This window comes from Struthio camelus, chromosome 5 (assembly GCF_040807025.1).
Source record: "Struthio camelus isolate bStrCam1 chromosome 5, bStrCam1.hap1, whole genome shotgun sequence".
Taxonomy (NCBI): domain Eukaryota; kingdom Metazoa; phylum Chordata; class Aves; order Struthioniformes; family Struthionidae; genus Struthio; species Struthio camelus.
In genome coordinates, this window is record NC_090946.1 from 29620665 (window position 1) to 29636945 (window position 16281).

Here is a 16281-nt window from a genome sequence, read left to right on the forward strand (position 1 = left end):
ATAATAAAATTCACTTCTACTCCCAGATCTGTCTTTAAAAAGTTGGAAAATATCCATTTTGTATCCAAGCACGTTCACTCTGATTTTTATTTAAGTGTTTTTAATGGTGTATTAAGTTTAAAACTAGACTTATTTTGTATTTGAACAGTGCAAAACCAGGCATATGGTTTCAATTGAAATATGCCCAAACCTCCTTGCTAAAAAAAATCGTTCACTCTAACAAACATTCTAATAAAAATGTACTTGAAGAAGCAGGTGAAGGAATACTATTTACAGTCAGTCCTATATTTATTTTTGTGCAGTCACGGTTGACTGTTCCCCAGGTTTTTAATGACTGCGTGCACACAGGGCGTTCATTCAGCAGTCCTAACACTGCGTTATTCTCCTGCGCCCGAGCTCTGTGCAGAATACTGATAGGGAATTTATACCTCCTCCTGCAGTCTGCGGCTTTCGTTCAGAAGAGCCTGACTTAGGGACCGGCACTTGACGCGACTTGCTCGGGGCTTTGCAGGCCTTTCTGCAGAGGAGCTGACGGGTGCTCAGGTAGAAGTCGCCCCCGCTCACGCAGGCGGACCTGGAGCCCCCAGTTGCCATTAGCTACTGGTTACCTTGAGCCGAAAGCGCGCAGGGTGCTCGACAGGTCTGCAGGAACGCGAAGCGCCTGCTTCCAAACGTACAGTCAGCAAGCAAAGACGCACGCCGGGCTGTAAGAGAAAGAAGCCGGACTGAACGCGGTTTGCCTTGCTAATTTAGGGTTAGGAAATATTACCGCTCTTGCAGTTTGGTTGCCCTGGCTGAGAAAGCCCGGGCCCTGCTGCCCCTCTGGTTCAGCAGCAGGTTTGGCCAGGCCGCGTGGCTGCTCAGGTGCTTCGCTCCCGCTCCGCTCCGCGGAAACACAGCTCGCCACAAGGCGGCCTGCGTGATTGCCTACAAGCGAACGGCCGAGGACAACTTCGAATGGAAACTTCCCGACGCAAGACGGGACGGGCACCGCCGGCAGCGCCACGGCGGTCCTGCACAAACAGGTGACGCTGCGCACCTCCCCAGCGGCGAGGCTGCGGCTGCCGCCCCTCCTGCCACCCCAAACGTGGCTCGGCTTTCAGGAGCCCCAGCCGGGCCCTCGGCTTACTCCCCGAAAGCTCGTGCCAACGAACAAGCGTGCTTTTCGCCGGGACTCTTTCCCCGAGGGGTGCGAGCGCAGCGCTGCAGCGCCTTGGATGACTGCAGGAGGATTTCCTCCGGGGCCGGGCAGGTGATGCCGGCCCGTAAATTTGCTGAAGGACCTCAGCCCGCCAAACCACAGAAGCGCAAAACGGAGCCGCTTTCCACTTGTCACCAAATAAAGGCTTTTGTTTCGCAGTAGGCAGCCGCAGAGGTGTTCGGAAAGCTTTGCTCTTTGGAGCCTTAACAAGGTTCAGCCAGGCAAGAACGAGGCAGCAACAACCGTTTGGAGCGGATATCAAGGGGGTGCTTTCAACAACCAGAAGCGTGGGGAAGGCAGGGCAGGAAAACCGATCCTCCCTGCAGAAGCAGCACACAGGCAGAACAGCGTGGCAGGCTACATCGTATTTGGGGTCGATGTGCTCTGTTCACTCCGTGCCAGCAGCCTTTGGAGCAGAGCGAGGGCGCCTAAACCTGACGGGTTCCCTCTTTCCCCCTCCCACGCCCCATGGAAAGACAAGTCTGCCTAACTGAGCTGCCAGCATTAAATCTGCAGGTGGCAGCACCATGGCTGAACAGAAGGGAACAGCGGGAGCTGTGGCCTCCTTCCCCACGTTTTCCAAATAGCCTAGGGCAGACACGTTCAGAGGCACAAGTATTGCTTTGAAAAACGGCAATGAATGTCCCCCTTTCTGGCTCCCCTGTTGTACCTTATGACATACGAGCAGTAGCCCCGCGTAAATCCTGGCCCCTGGAACTATGCCATGCTTTTTGTGGGAGGTGGGATTTCACCCATGTTTTCAAAACTGCTAAATCACTAATTCTCCACCTTCTCTGCCTTCTTAAAATATATATCGCAGGTTATGCTCCTGTCACAGCATGGAACTGAACTTGAGAATCCCTCCCTTTTCTGTAGAAGGTCTGCATGCAGAGTGGTGGCCAGGGATGACCCGGCTGGGGTATTCTTAACCCCTGCTTGTGCCAGAGACATTTGAATGCAAATGCAGCAAGGGAGTAGTTTACCGCAAATTAAAATGCTTAGAATAGCAGCAAAGATTTCTTTAGGTAATGAAATCGTACAGTTTCTCCCATTTTCTACTTATTTCACACTTACCTCACAAAGCAATTTATGCAGAACACAACGAGGAATTTGGAGGTGAACTTGGCCTTTGTTGCACCAGCTGAAGGCAGTTCAGCGAGGCTGCAGGGTCGGGCTGCTGTGTCAGGTCCAATTTCAAGGATTTGTAACTCACGCTGCAAATAAGAGGCATCGTCATTAAATATGCCTATATGTTTTAATGTATTTATCTTCAAAGAACAACCTTTTGCTCATGTTCTGCTATTGCTGATTTTTAAGAATACATTATACATTTGAACTGACCTAACCTACGAAGTATTAGGCCAAGTCCTCTAACGTTACTTACAGTAAACTCATAGATGGTAGTTTGTAAACTTTCAGTTGCTTGTGAAACTGAGGAATTTGAACTAACATGGAAGTCTGACTGCTGAGATGCAGGAACGACCCAGAACATACACAAAAATACATTAAAGCCAACCAGAATTTCTTCTTCTCCCTGATCTAAGTTGGACTACTTGGGCTGCCAGATCAAGCAACTGTGAGAGTTTCTCATATTCTTGAAAACCTATATGCAGGATTTTCTATTAAGTGAGCAATAAGCATTATCCTACAGCTTTTGGGAAGGCTTGTAAGGTATAAATGGCAGCTAGGACCACTAACTCGGTGTCAATCAGTAAAATCAATTACTGGCAGCTTAGAAAATCTTCTGTTTGTCCTGCTCCATTCATTAGCATTATTTCCCCCTCCTTTGTTCTAAAAGGAATCGGTTTAGTCTTAATAATACACCATCAGGAACGTGAACACGCTTCTGGAAAAGGTGTCTGGACATTTGCTGCTGTTACTTCTGCTACAGTGACAAAAAAGGATCAGGAGTTCAAAGCAGCTTCAGCATAAATGGAGACAAGCAATTATTTTAGTAACTAAGATAGTCAGAAGTAGAGATTGAGGACTGCATTTTCTAAAAAAGTTCTCTCTGACTCTTGCTGAAAGCGATGGGAATTTTACCTGTGCCTTCAATGGCACAGGTCAGTGACAGAGTCAAAGATGAACCTTGGAAATATTTTGTTCTATATTGTAGCTGGCTTACTTGCACTTGGCTTGCTTGCAAATTACTTGCAGAGAGTAGCCTTTAATTTTTCTGGTCTGTGAGTCATCTGGGAATCAACATTATGAATAATACAGGAATCACTACTTGTTTCTAGAAATATAAATTTTCAGAAATCTTAGGCATTTCCAGATATGAGTAGTAATTCCAGATGATTTACAAATCAGAATTTGTTACTGTTAATCAAATGAATTACGGCCTATATAATGCTTTCAAATGGTTCTCTTTGGCCATTAGCTATTTGAAACTAATTACTGATACGCGATGCTTAGCCTTATGACAAAGCTGTTGGATGAGAAAAATCATCCCAACAGAAATACTTGTGGTATAAATTTTCAGCTGAATTTCATATCTGCTGGGACGTACACAAGCGGGCATTTCCAAATGTTTTCAGTTATCAAACATTTTCAAACTATTAGCTATACAATTTAAGAGCAACTGAGTGAGTAAAACACTTTTTTGCCTTACTTGTGCAACTGTAAGGATAAAAAAAAAAGTAAATCAAAGCTAATTTGGAGACTAAACTCTCTGCTCTAAAGCACTTCTATTGTTCTACTACATAAACATTTTCAAATCCTCATCAAATAGAGAAATCTGGAACTACTACTGTATCTACACTTAATTATTGTGAAACCGTACCGGTGACTAACAAAGTAATGCAAGGGATCCCCTCCAGGGATCATAAATTCACCACATTACTTCACTGGTTACCAAACATCTTTTTTGTCAAGAAGTTACCACAGTAAATATGCTGGAAGTGGAATGCAGTAGCAAACAGAAATGTGCGTCATCTCCCCTGGAAGGGCACAAAATGTTCTTCTTTTTTATCATATTCCCTACATCTATTAGAAGCGGAAGGGTTTGTAGGTGAAGTATGACTGTATGAAGAAGAAAACCTTATTCCACTTGTTGCAGCCAATATATAGCAGTTCATAAGCAGAATATAGTAATATTTTGAATATGGATATTTTGAAAATGCATACCAGTTCTGATGCAAGCAAACTGCTTATATCTCTCAGTGGACTCCTAGAGGCATCAAAAATGTAGTAGACCTCAGTGGTTCCCCAAATTCTTATTTCTGGGCACTACCATCAGCATCAGCAGCTCTGGGATCTGTGACAGACTGCACAGACACAGGAAATATTTCCAGTCCTACCTCCTCTCCTTACTTAGATCAGATGTTGACAGGAGGCTCCTGCTGCCAAGTCTGAGCGCCTGGATGCTGAAGGTCGCTCTTTGAGGAGAGCTGGTTCACACCAGAGTTTGCAGGAGGTTTGACAGCGGCTTTTCTCCATTCAGAGCCCTAGCAACTGGATCTTTTCCGAGCTGCCGGCACATGTGTCTATGGCACTGTAATAAATCCAAAGCAAGAGCTCCTCAGCACTCATCACCTGTAAATCAGCCATGGCAGTGAAACCCAGCAAGAGGCAGCTGGACTCCTGACAGCGAGGGTGGCATGGAGGAGAACGGTGATGCGAGGGAGGCGCTCTGCGCTATGACCTCCCAGCTGGGCAAAGGTCCCCTCAGCCTCTCTGCCAAGGATGCGGCTGTCTCTCTACGCAGGCACCCTCCTGAGTCTGTGACGGGTTGAGGTTGTGCCATCTGGAGACATCCTGATTTCACCGCGCTCTGGCAGCAGTACGGGCAGCATGGCCTTTTGAGAGGAACGTGCAGGAGTATTTGGGTGTGTAGAGAAGAGCAGTAGTACTTTTCCTGGGAATTCTCATTTTTGACAAAAGGATGTGCAGTGCCTATCACAACTGTTAGAGATGTTTAAGGTTAAATCCTGGCCATGAGGAGGCCAAAGAGAAACTTCCACCCACTTTGGAAAGACCAGTGTTTTGTCTGTGCAGCTTGCCGTGGGAGAAGACCCTTTCCGATGTGTTTCAGTGGCTCCCAGACAGACGTGGACAGAACCCCGAACACACTCCCAACCCCAAAGAGCTCTTCTAAAGTTGTCACCACTATTTTCTGTTTGTCATTCATGTACTTTACAAGCCTCATTAAAATAATGCTGATCCCCGCGTGCAGTGAGATGATGGAGTGCATTACGACATGGTAATTCCTACAGATCCATAAAGAGAAAAAAATGAACCTGCTTTCCCATCTGTGCTTGTGGACAAATTAAGGCTTAAGGCCTCATTCCTGTCTGTATTTAACTTTGTTCACATACACAGTCCCACTAAACTCAGCAGGGCTACTCGTGCTCAGAAAGTGAAGCATATGCTACGTCCTCACAAGACAAGGGCCTAGGGAAGCAGATGTTTTCTATATGTTCATCCTCACCAGCTGGTCTCCCAGGTGAGCTAGCAAGTTTAAAACACCATGGGTGATCTCCTGAGAGGTACTCTGGAAAGCGTGCTGAGGTACTCTGGAAAGCGTGCCCTTTCCAGACACCTCAGCCTTTTCTCCCTTTCCTGCTAGTGCCTTTATACTTCTGAAGCTGTGCTGTTCAATTCAAGGGTAACCCACAAAATGATCACAGCTAATTTTTAATCACCACATCAAATGTAATGCTAGAAGCTGACCATATCAGAACAAAATGTAAACAAGTGTAAGCCAGAAAAACATGTGGAAATAGCATTTTCTCACAATGATTATGAGGACAATCAGGAAAGTGGAGCTTCAAAGATAAAGGCAAGTGCAGACAGAGATGCTTACAAATTACTAAATATCAAAGAGAATATACATTAGGAAAGTTGGTTTTTTTCACTTGTGTAATGGTAAGAGTTAACTAAACATTTTCTTTCAGGGAAATACCAGTGAAAAAGATGAACAGTTCTAATTATTGAACAACTTCTGAGGCTGACAGCTATTTAACATAATTAAAACATTACCTTTCAGTAACATAACCTACTCAGAAACCAATATCTAGGGTTGCTGCTACTTGCACCACTCAGAAGTGAAAAAAACCTGTGTCAGATCTTGCTGAAAGCTTTGTTGGATCCCAAGGCACACTTGGATACAAGCTTGCATGCTCCCATGCTGGCACAGGCCAGAAATACCAAGGCTTTGTAAAACTGTTTGCTTGATTTGTTCTTACTGTACTTGGGCCAGCTTTTTTATAAAGTCCATACAAACATGCAGTGTCAAAGGCATGTTTAAATAGGAACAATAATACTTCTCTTCCTTCTCTCCCAATTTCTCCTCATTGCTACTGTGTCACATCCAAGGCAGTGCTTGCACTCAGCTAAATAGCATATACACGGCGCCTCTGTTCAGCACTCAGTAGGGGCGGGAGAGAGGCAGCCTTGGCAAGCTACCTCACTGCAGGGCTTTCTAACACTTGCTCTGTTTTTAAATCTAGTTCTAAAACAGTTTCTTTGATCAGATTGAGTGCAATTCTGGAAACATAATACACTCTGGAATCATCTTTCATTTTGCCATCAATATCTAACCTGGTCTGGTGCTCAGTGTGGGATATTCACCACAGAAATTTGGCTTGCCCTTAGTGTGCATGAGACTGGTTAATTCCTTAAGGGGAATGTCCAGGATGCCCAGGGGAAGCCCAGGCCCTGCTGCAGCACTGGAAGTAGGAATTCACAGACTTGGGGCCATTGAAACTATTTTACAAGTAGTCACTGACCCATTCTCTTTTTTGACTCATCCCCTTGCAGAATACAGATATCAGTACATATGTTTTACCTTATTGGATTTTGCAAGGATTAGTTGCTGGGTTTTTTTTAATGTGCACTTTGACTTTTGTGGACCATATTTGGCAATGGGATAACGGCAGCATAATTCCTTGTAACCCCAGGAAATCTGTGACTTCTGCCCCAAGGGTGTGTATGGATGTATGCTGTGTATTGCAGCACACACAGACACAGCTGCTCTGTGCCGTGCACCACTTGGAGACATGGCAGTAGCTGCACAGCTGAAATATTTTCTTATCCTTTCCGTTAAGCTTAAAACAGAGAAGAAAATAGGACTTACTTCCTGCCATGACATCACTATGAAATATTTAAACCATACATATCTCCTATATTCCCTTTTATTTTGCTAAAATATTGAGGTCAAGCAAATGTTCAGATAGCACTTGCTACTAATCCATTCCTTGCACTACTTCTTGGACATGCACAAAGCTAGAAGTGCTCTGCAGCACAGTCTCTTCTTTTGCAGCAAAAAAACGGGGGAAAGAAAAGAAAGAAGCAGAACCAGGCTTAGTGTAGTTCAAAAGCTGACGACTGAAGTGCATGTGTGGCTCAGTAGGTAGCTGTCCCAGGCCTCCATCTCACCCAAGTTTTTTATTTCAAGCACAGCATTTTATCCATGCTAGCCAAGCCCGAGGACCGGCCTCCCCTGTCCTGCGCCAGCGGCCAGCAGTGCTGCCTGTGCCTGTCCAGATCTGGCGTTCCTGCTCGGCAGCGGCTGGGGCCAGCGCAGCAGGGAGCCTTTGGCAGCCCGGTTTGCATGGACCGCTCGAGCAGCTGCTCCTTGTCTCTTCCAGAAAAGGGGCAACGGGCCAGATCTAGCCCGTGGTCAAGGCAGCTGGTTGGACCACGCTGACCTAAGCCTCAAATGCCTTCACAGACCAGAGCCAACTCTTTAGCAGCTACATCCTGCTTTTAAATAGCACAAGCATGGATAATCTTTGCAGATGGAAAACAAGCGCTCCAGTGCGTTGTTCCTATCAGAATAGCGTGCAAAGCCATTGTGTCTCTAATATCACTCTAAATGCTGTCAGATGAAAAAAGGGAGTGATACTGTGACCCACACGTTGCTGGAGCCACTGCACACCGGCTGGCCCATCCCTACAGCTGCAGACATACGGCCCCTGCTGCGTGGCCACAAGCTTCGTGCTAACACTGCTTTCCTCTGTTTTTGCCTCCCCACCTGCAGCAGCTGACTTTGCTGTTGCTAGAGAGATACAGGCTACCGCACCTGATGCCGTTACCTGCGTCTCCCAAAAAGCCTCCGACAGGCACATTCACTCTGCAATAACAGAGCCTTGCTTCCAGCACAGCTTTTCCACTCCGCTGCCTGCTCTATGCAGCGGTATAGAGGACGGTGGGCGAGTCCTGGACCTGGTGGCTGGCTGGCTCCACGGGTGTCCGGTGGCCTGAGCTGCTCCAGGAGAGAGGTGCTTCCAGCAGCGCGGGAGTGCCTAGGGCCTGCACAGTTACGCAGCACCGAGTCGCGCAGTGTTGTCTCTGCTGATGTAAACTACAACTCTTAGTTCACTGCTTTGCTGAAGAAACTGAGGCCCTTATGCGTAATCTTAGCCAGTCAGTTCTAGAGATAGTCAGAAAAAGGTCCATTTTAGAAAAAATGTAAACAAAACCAAATCTCAGTTGTAGTATGAATGACAGCAAGACTCTGTGGAAGGCTCGTGGCAAGATCTATGAAATACAAGGCTGAAATTCAAGTTTGTCCTATAGCTGTAACCGAGGCATAGCTGGGTCTCAGGGCTGTGCCTGTGTGCACACCCAGCACACTTCAGTCGTCAGCTCCTGGGGTGGTCTAGGGTCTCCCCAGCTAGTTGTCTGCATAGACAAGACAATGGAGCCACCTTCACAACAAAACATTCAACTCAGTGTTGCAGAAGCTCTTCCGGTGGGATTTTGGAACAGTCCCAGTCTTGTCCCAGGCAGCCCCTGCTGTGCACATGTCAACTGCTAAGGACTATTTGTGTGCTTCAATGTGTTGATTAACATCCTGGGTGGAGAGTGTGGCAGTCCCAGCAGCTCCCCCAAGCAGTTCTCACTGCAGAATTGACCAAACCATGCAGAGAGAATCTATGTATTCAATAGAAACTGTTCTGGCAGATGCAGGAATGCTCACACAGGACAGTCTTTTGTACACAGCTAAAATAGTCAGGAGGTGCTTTGTTCGTAGTATAAGATAATCAGTAGAAACAGGTCATGCCTATGCTAGAGTGGGCAAGTAGGACCACAGCCCAGTTAGACATAAAAATTCAGCAGAGCAGCAGTCTAGGGAGTCTCACCTGATCCAGCTGAAGAAGCTGTTACAAGGACCTTGCAGTGGAGACTGCCATCACCCCCAGACAGAGAGTGACCACCCCATCTGAAGGGTTCGTTTCCCCATGTGAGTGCCACCTCATGCAAAAGATAAGTCAGTTTTTTTTTTGTTCCTGACAATTGCTTTTTCCACATGTCTCTACGCAAGAGGCAGAACATAGGGGTGCTGAAAATCTGGAGTTTCAGAACTGAGCCTTCGACATGGAAATGCAGTCCTGAAAGCCCGTTCTCTTACCTGTGCCCCATGTCACTTGGGGTTCAGTTCGGAAAGCCTTTCCACTGTGAATCCTATGTCAGCATTCATGTGAATAAGGCTTACTGTTAACAGCCACTGCAAAATAAGCTGCATGATAATCTACACAGAGCCTTTCTCTTTCCCCCCTCCCCTCTGCACTTATCCAAGAAGAAAACATAGTGGCTTCCAATCAAGAGTGGGATGTGATTTACTGCCTTCACAGTCTTACGTTTTCTCCTCTGAATGGCTTGACCCTTTTCCCCCGCACAGCAATGAACATGTGGCACGCAGATGTTTCCCCAGAGTGGAAATTCACCTGTTTACCTTCCTTAAATCATTATTTTGTAATTCTCATTAATCACAATACCTGTTCTAGGACATTTAAGCATATGCCTCTAGAAGAATAAAGGACCTCAGTTTTATGGATCTCAACATTATTTAGGTACAACTGCATAGTGCACATCAGCAATATGATTCTTCTAGGATACGAGCTGACAAACATCAAGCTGTACAAGTCTTGCTGTATTTCTCTTGAATATTTGCCTTTCCTAGGCAGCAGTGGGAAACTATCTTGAAATTGCTTATATATTGTGTGAATCTGGCCAATTTCTCTGTGATCCTGAGTGCTGCCTGAAATACAAGGCAGTATTTCATTTTGAAATGAGGGGCACAGTGGCATGAATCTACCTATTTCTGAGAACTGGGAGGCATCAGGGAAGAAAGACATTGGCTTAAAAAAAAATACTGTCGTCAGAGCACAGCTAGATGTGCCCTTCTACCTAATTGCCTGCTGAAGGTACGAACCCTAGTACTCAGGAGAGCTACTAAAATGATAACCTTGGAGCCTGAAAGCCGTTAGTTGATAACGGAGAGAGAAGTCAGCCTCCGTGCTGGGGAACTCCCTGGGATTACCGCTGTCTCTGCCAGCAGCTGTGATGTACTAGGTTGCCATATGCAGGCCTAGCTTCTAGACTTGTGTTGCCTTGCGTAGTGATAGTAGCTGCTTGTGGCCACATCTTGGATCAAGATAAACATTCAAATATTTACCTAGCTTCACAGATGATTTTGCAGATTGTAGTGAGCTGTATACTCCAAAGCAAATATTTATCAAGCTGGCTTTACAGTTAGTGGGTGCACCACCTACCACAGCTATGCTTTTACTAATATTGCTAGAAATGCCTTTTCAAACCCAGAGCAAGGTTTGTCCCAATCTGGGGCGAGGAAAAAAAAAAAAAAAGAAAAAATAACCACCTAGCTTGGAATCAGCTACACCATCCTCATTGGAAATATTCTTTAGGGATGACAACAAAGGCAAGGTTAAACACTTTGTCTTACATCTGTCTATTTTTCAGATTGCAGCCACTGTGGAAGACAAATCTGAATAGTTTGTACCACTGAGGCACTGAAAGACCACGGGAACATCAGCCTATGTGGAAACTTCCTTTATCGCCAGCTGTTATCAGTGAACCAGGAGCAATACTGAGGTGATAAAAGCCCAGGCAGCCTCCACAGAAGAGTGCACAGTGAGGAGCCTGACACACCAAAATTAAGTCTCATAAGTTTGCAACCATTTATAGAAGGGTTCTGAGTAATCCAAAAGAAAATTCCCACAAAACTTACTGAGTCAGAAACATGCCACTTAGAATCTGAAACCTCCAAAACCTTTTCAGTCAAAACTCCAGAGCTTTTGGCTTTTAAGCTCTTTAAAACAAAATGACAGAGAGGAACAAGGCAATTATTAACAACAGCTCTAAGCAATAACATTTGAAAAGCATCTCTCACTGTGCTTCAAACAGGCTCTCAGAAAGGTCTGAGACCACTTCTAAAAACTGGCACACTTGCTTTTTCCAATACACTGCCGAGGAAGCCAAACAGGATTATTTCTCCAGTATATTCCACTTACATATACAGATCTTTAGCAATTATGAATAAAATGGCTTAAAACGTCTTCATTTCAGCATAATCCTGTACGTTTAAATAATGTGACTAATTCTCAAGGATGAATTTGGTGGTTTCAGAAAGAATAGTGTCTGCAAAACCTGTAAATATAATTCATTAGGATTTATTTCTATTAGGAGCTGGCCACTTCTGCTGTATCTGTACCTCTTGTCTTTTCCACAGAGCTTCTGATACTGCAGTCATCTACTGACTGGGTGTGGAGTCCCGTCTCGTCACTGATTTTGTATTGGCATAATTGCAGCGTACCGTTACCCAGCATAAAAAAGAGCATGAAGTCCAGACCTCTTGGAGTCCTACATACACTAAGTGCTGTGCACATGAAATGCAAAAAAACCAGCCTCCTGATCCCATTCTTTCTTACTTTTCACTGATGAGCTCCGCTTGCAACTAAGACCCTGTAGCAATAAGCTCTGGACAAAAAACGACAATCTTTGTCCCCCAAAATGTTTATACTAAACAATTTGTTATAAAACAGCTCTTTTTCAGACAGACTCCAGAAATTTTTAATTCTTTTTCTCACTCGAGGAAATGAAGGACTTCTATTTATTTCGCCAGTGGACGAGAAACTTTCTGCTTCTTTTTCATTTCATAGGTGTGTTTTCTTTTAGGAAACTACTGCTTTATCTTGTTTAACAGTTTAGTCCAAGATGTATTTCCTTTAACGATTCTTTCTTACATTCTTGCCTCTGACCAATGTTTTGAAATATAGTTCTGTGGCTTCATGCTTATGTGACCAAGGAATAAAGCTTTAGAGCTCTGCTTGCAAAATATAATTCATCATAGCCTCACAAGTTTACTTTAACAGTAGCATTTCCCTGTAACAGTCCAGTCTCAATTATTTCTTGCAGTTACCGTCATGCCTATATTTGTCCAACTGCAGTTAGCCTCTCACAGTTTCACACCTCCAGTGACCCTGCGATAAGAAGCAGGGATAGACTGAAGGAATGAAAACTAGATTATCTGCCTTTATCCTTCATATCAAGAAAAAAAACCTCTAGATAACAGAATCCTATGTTTAAAGCATTAACTAGGAAGGAGAGTTCTGCATTAGACATCAAGGACAAAAATCAAAGATATCAGGTTGGGATCCCATCCTTCTTCTCAGAGCAGTGAGAAACGCTCTTGTTCAGTGTTCCCAGCATGTCTCTCTGACTCAGCTGTGGCAGCTTGGCTAGTTAGGGATTGCAAAACATTGTCTCTTTAAAGGCCAGCTGTTTGAGGGGCATGAACTCAGTGTGCCATGAAATCTGGTATGTGCTGTTTGGTACACCCAGGGTAGGGCTAGTCTTCCAAATTTTAGACTTTTGGCCAAAGGAGTCTTCAAAGCTGTATATCCCCCAAACTCTTATTTTTTCTTAAGAGTCACAAATGATACCAATTTTGGTGTGTGCAGACCTCCTGATCCAATTAGGCCCCAAATTGTGACCCCAACTGCTGCAGAGCACTCACTAGGCAGAGTAGCACCACTGAAATAGGCACTCACAAAAGGGCTTTGTAGCCCGTAACTCAAAAGTCTCACCTCAAAACTAGCATTACATGTTATGGCTGTGGACATAGTTGTCAAAAAAACTTTCCAGGCTACCAATTCACTCCTTAAGCTGGATATGTGGTATCTTTATAGTGCATAACATTGAATTAAATTGGTTCAAGGAAACACAGAAAATTCTCCTCTTGGTGCACAATTTTTGCTTTGTGTTGTGCAGACGTACAGTACATGAACAAGATAATCCTGCTATTGCTACTTTGTACTGATTGCCTTACTTTGCAGGAAACATTTGCTCTATTTGCATGTTTATGGAGAGAAAACAAGCATTTCAAGGGAAAGAGAAAAAAGAACAGCAAACTGGGAAAATGCTTTCTCTGTCAGCACTACAATATTAATAGCACTTGCTGTTTCACGCAGTAATAAATAACAAGCCACTCCTTCCTTAAAAAAAAAATAAAAAAAGGCAGCAAGCACATACCCTTAGCCAAAAACATCCCAAGCAGAAAGGCCAAGTTCCATAAGTGCAAGACTATGTTAATTATGTGTCTAAACAGTCCCCAGCATTTGCAGAAAGCAACAGATCTGTTTCAGAGCTGTTACATTTGAAAATGTGCTTTCAGTGCTCTGCAAAGCCAGCAAGCTCCTGAGCAGGCTTCCCTTTGGTGCTGTGCAGCGCGCAAGGGCAAAGGCTGCCCTGCGAGCCTGTCCCAGGGCTGGAGGCAGTCAGCTGCCTTCCAGTTTCCTCTTGAATAAAAGAATCTCTGGTTGCACTACTTTGTGGAAAAAAGCTTGATTAATTCTTCCTAATTCATAGCTGCAAAATATTAGTATTCAAGCCTCATTCAGCTTAATTTTTTTTTAAATCCCTATATAGTTGTAGAACTTCTGTCTAGCAGTCTTGCTGATCTAGCCTCACTCTTTTGGAAAGTCTGACATGTGAAGCAGCTCTGTAAAAAGTTAAAAGGCGGTATCGAATGTACTTACAAAAATATTTTTGTTATATTTGTGTTTACCATCTCTTGCTCATGGTAGCATTTCAGGAGTCTGTAAATGATCTCTTTCTTTACTGCTCTGGCCCATCATTCAGCGAGTTGGTTACCTGCGTGTCTAACTCCAAGAAAGTGCTCTAAGTCAAGGACAAGCTTCTTTATATTATGAAATCAAGACCTACGAAGTTACTACTAATTTTTATGGTGTTTTTGTGTACTGCAACACATCTTTTGCAAAATAAGAAGAAACCTTTTAACTACTGGATTTTCTACAAAAGTATATCGAAAATTATGATGTGAGAGTAATACCTGCTTTTGCAATCACATCTGAGGTGTGATTATGCTCCCAACCCTTTTTCTGTTGTTCTTTAGACAGAGTATGAGGTTGGCTATGGTTTGCCTCAGTCAGAAGGTATTGATTCTCTCTTCAGACTGGAGCAATTAACCAGTATAATTGGCTTCTTCTGGAGCAAATTAAGTTTAATCACAGGGTCTAACCTAAACTGCATTCGCTGTATTTTTAACATTCCATGGCCTCATGTATTTTTAACATTCCACGGCTAAGCTTCGTGCTCTACCAAAGTCAGACAGAAAGAAAATATTATCTTGAAGATGGTAAAGGTTTTAATATAGATTAGCAATTTTGTGGCAGCCCTTTATGTTGTGAAAACATTTCCAGTGTTGACATTAGCTTTAGGCAGATCTGATCTGAGAAAAGTTTCCACATTATAAATGCCCACTAGCAGGTGACTGGATTTTGTAAAATGACTATGCTGATCACTGCATACTACTAAGAGCTCACATTGGAGTGACTTCTACCATTTTCATCTTTGCATTCACCATTACATGAAAATGACAGGGGAGAAGAAAAAAAGCAGAGGCCATATGCTAAAAATCAAGATATTTTGATGCTGTTATTAAAAAAATGAATAAAAAAGAAGGTAGCCTAGTTCCTGGCCTTCACGTGTGTGCTTGGCTTGACTATAAATCTGCCTAAATACCTATTTTCAGAAAGACACTTATCATCCTGCAAGCGACCAAAATGCAAGTTAAAAAGAATCGGAAAATCAAGGCATTATCTTTTCCACCCGTATCATCTTCCCAGCTGCTTCCCTATACACATCAGCGTGCATACAGGCTACACTGCCGAGTCTCTTCTTTCTCTGGACGTGATTAATCCCGTCTTTTTAGATTGCCTTACCTGAAAGCCTGGGGGACACAGGGTGGAGCAACAGGGGAAGCTGCTCGGAGGCGTCGCGTGGGCCATACTCGATGTTAAGATCCTGAGCAGTTACGCTGACCTGTCCCTACAGTGCATGCCACAGTGACAGGCTTTGATACAGCTGCCAGACCCTTCACAAAAAATAAGGGGTTAATTTAACTACTGCAATTTTTCTTGTTTGCTCTTTTTCTATATTAGTCCTACAATAGAAAAAGGTCAAATATTTCCCCAGATTACAGCCATGTGCATCAGTTTCTCTCCATGCCTGTTAAGCAGATGGCTTCCTTCCTTGTTTCAAGGATGGAAACCTCGTACCCACAGGTACCAAGCCAAGCAAGCACAGCTCCCTGTGCCTGTGTACTGTCAGTAATACCTACCAGTTTCTGTGCTGAAAAACTATTCTTTTTCCCGGACTGCCAACATGCACTGCTTAGGGCAGTCAGCTGCCTATCCCCTTTGATGCTCACGTGGACTCAGGTGTTACCAAGTGGATGGTAAAAGACCATCACTCGACCTCATTGGGCTTTGCAGGCGGAAACAGGACCAGTGCCCTGCTGCCTGCTTGGGGCGAGTTGGGGACAGCACTGCCAAGGATCCCCACCTTTCCCTAACCTGGCGTTTTCCTAGCTCTGCCATTGATTTATTCTGTACCCACATGTAGGCCACTTCCTTGGGTGTATTTTATTTTGTGAAAGCTTGTAGGCACTTCCTAGCACTCTACCAAGCTGGCCGCTGTAAAAACACGTTGTAAGAGACACTAGTTGTCTCATGCTCTTGGAACTCATGAGCTAATGTGAAAGGTTAGACGACAAGTGGGAAGGCATGAGGGAACCAAACGGGATGAAATATATCTTGAGCAGATAGTACCTGGTCCTCACCTTCCTGGGACAGAGACCGTCTCTAGTGCTGTGTTTGCGCCTCGCACAAGACGCTTGTGGACATGGCCGAGCCTTTTGGATGTACTGTAATTCAAATAAATAATAATAGTTGAAACAACCTTGTGCTATGCTAGCCAAAGAGTAACTTGGCCAAGAATTCAAACACAAATAGGAACACAGGAACAGAACT

The 16281-nt window shown here is 44.3% G+C and overlaps 1 long non-coding RNA gene across 1 annotated transcript in view; it reads left to right on the plus strand.

Annotated features, from left to right (window-relative positions):
- The window catches only part of LOC138067452 (uncharacterized), a 162007-nt gene extending 150932 nt beyond the window's left edge, over nucleotides 1–11075 (plus strand). Inside the window, exon 3 of the long non-coding RNA XR_011141421.1 lies at nucleotides 10910–11075. This is a non-coding gene — a long non-coding RNA (uncharacterized lncRNA). The remainder of the gene's footprint in view (nucleotides 1–10909) is intronic.
- The last annotated feature ends 5206 nt before the right edge of the window (nucleotides 11076–16281 follow it).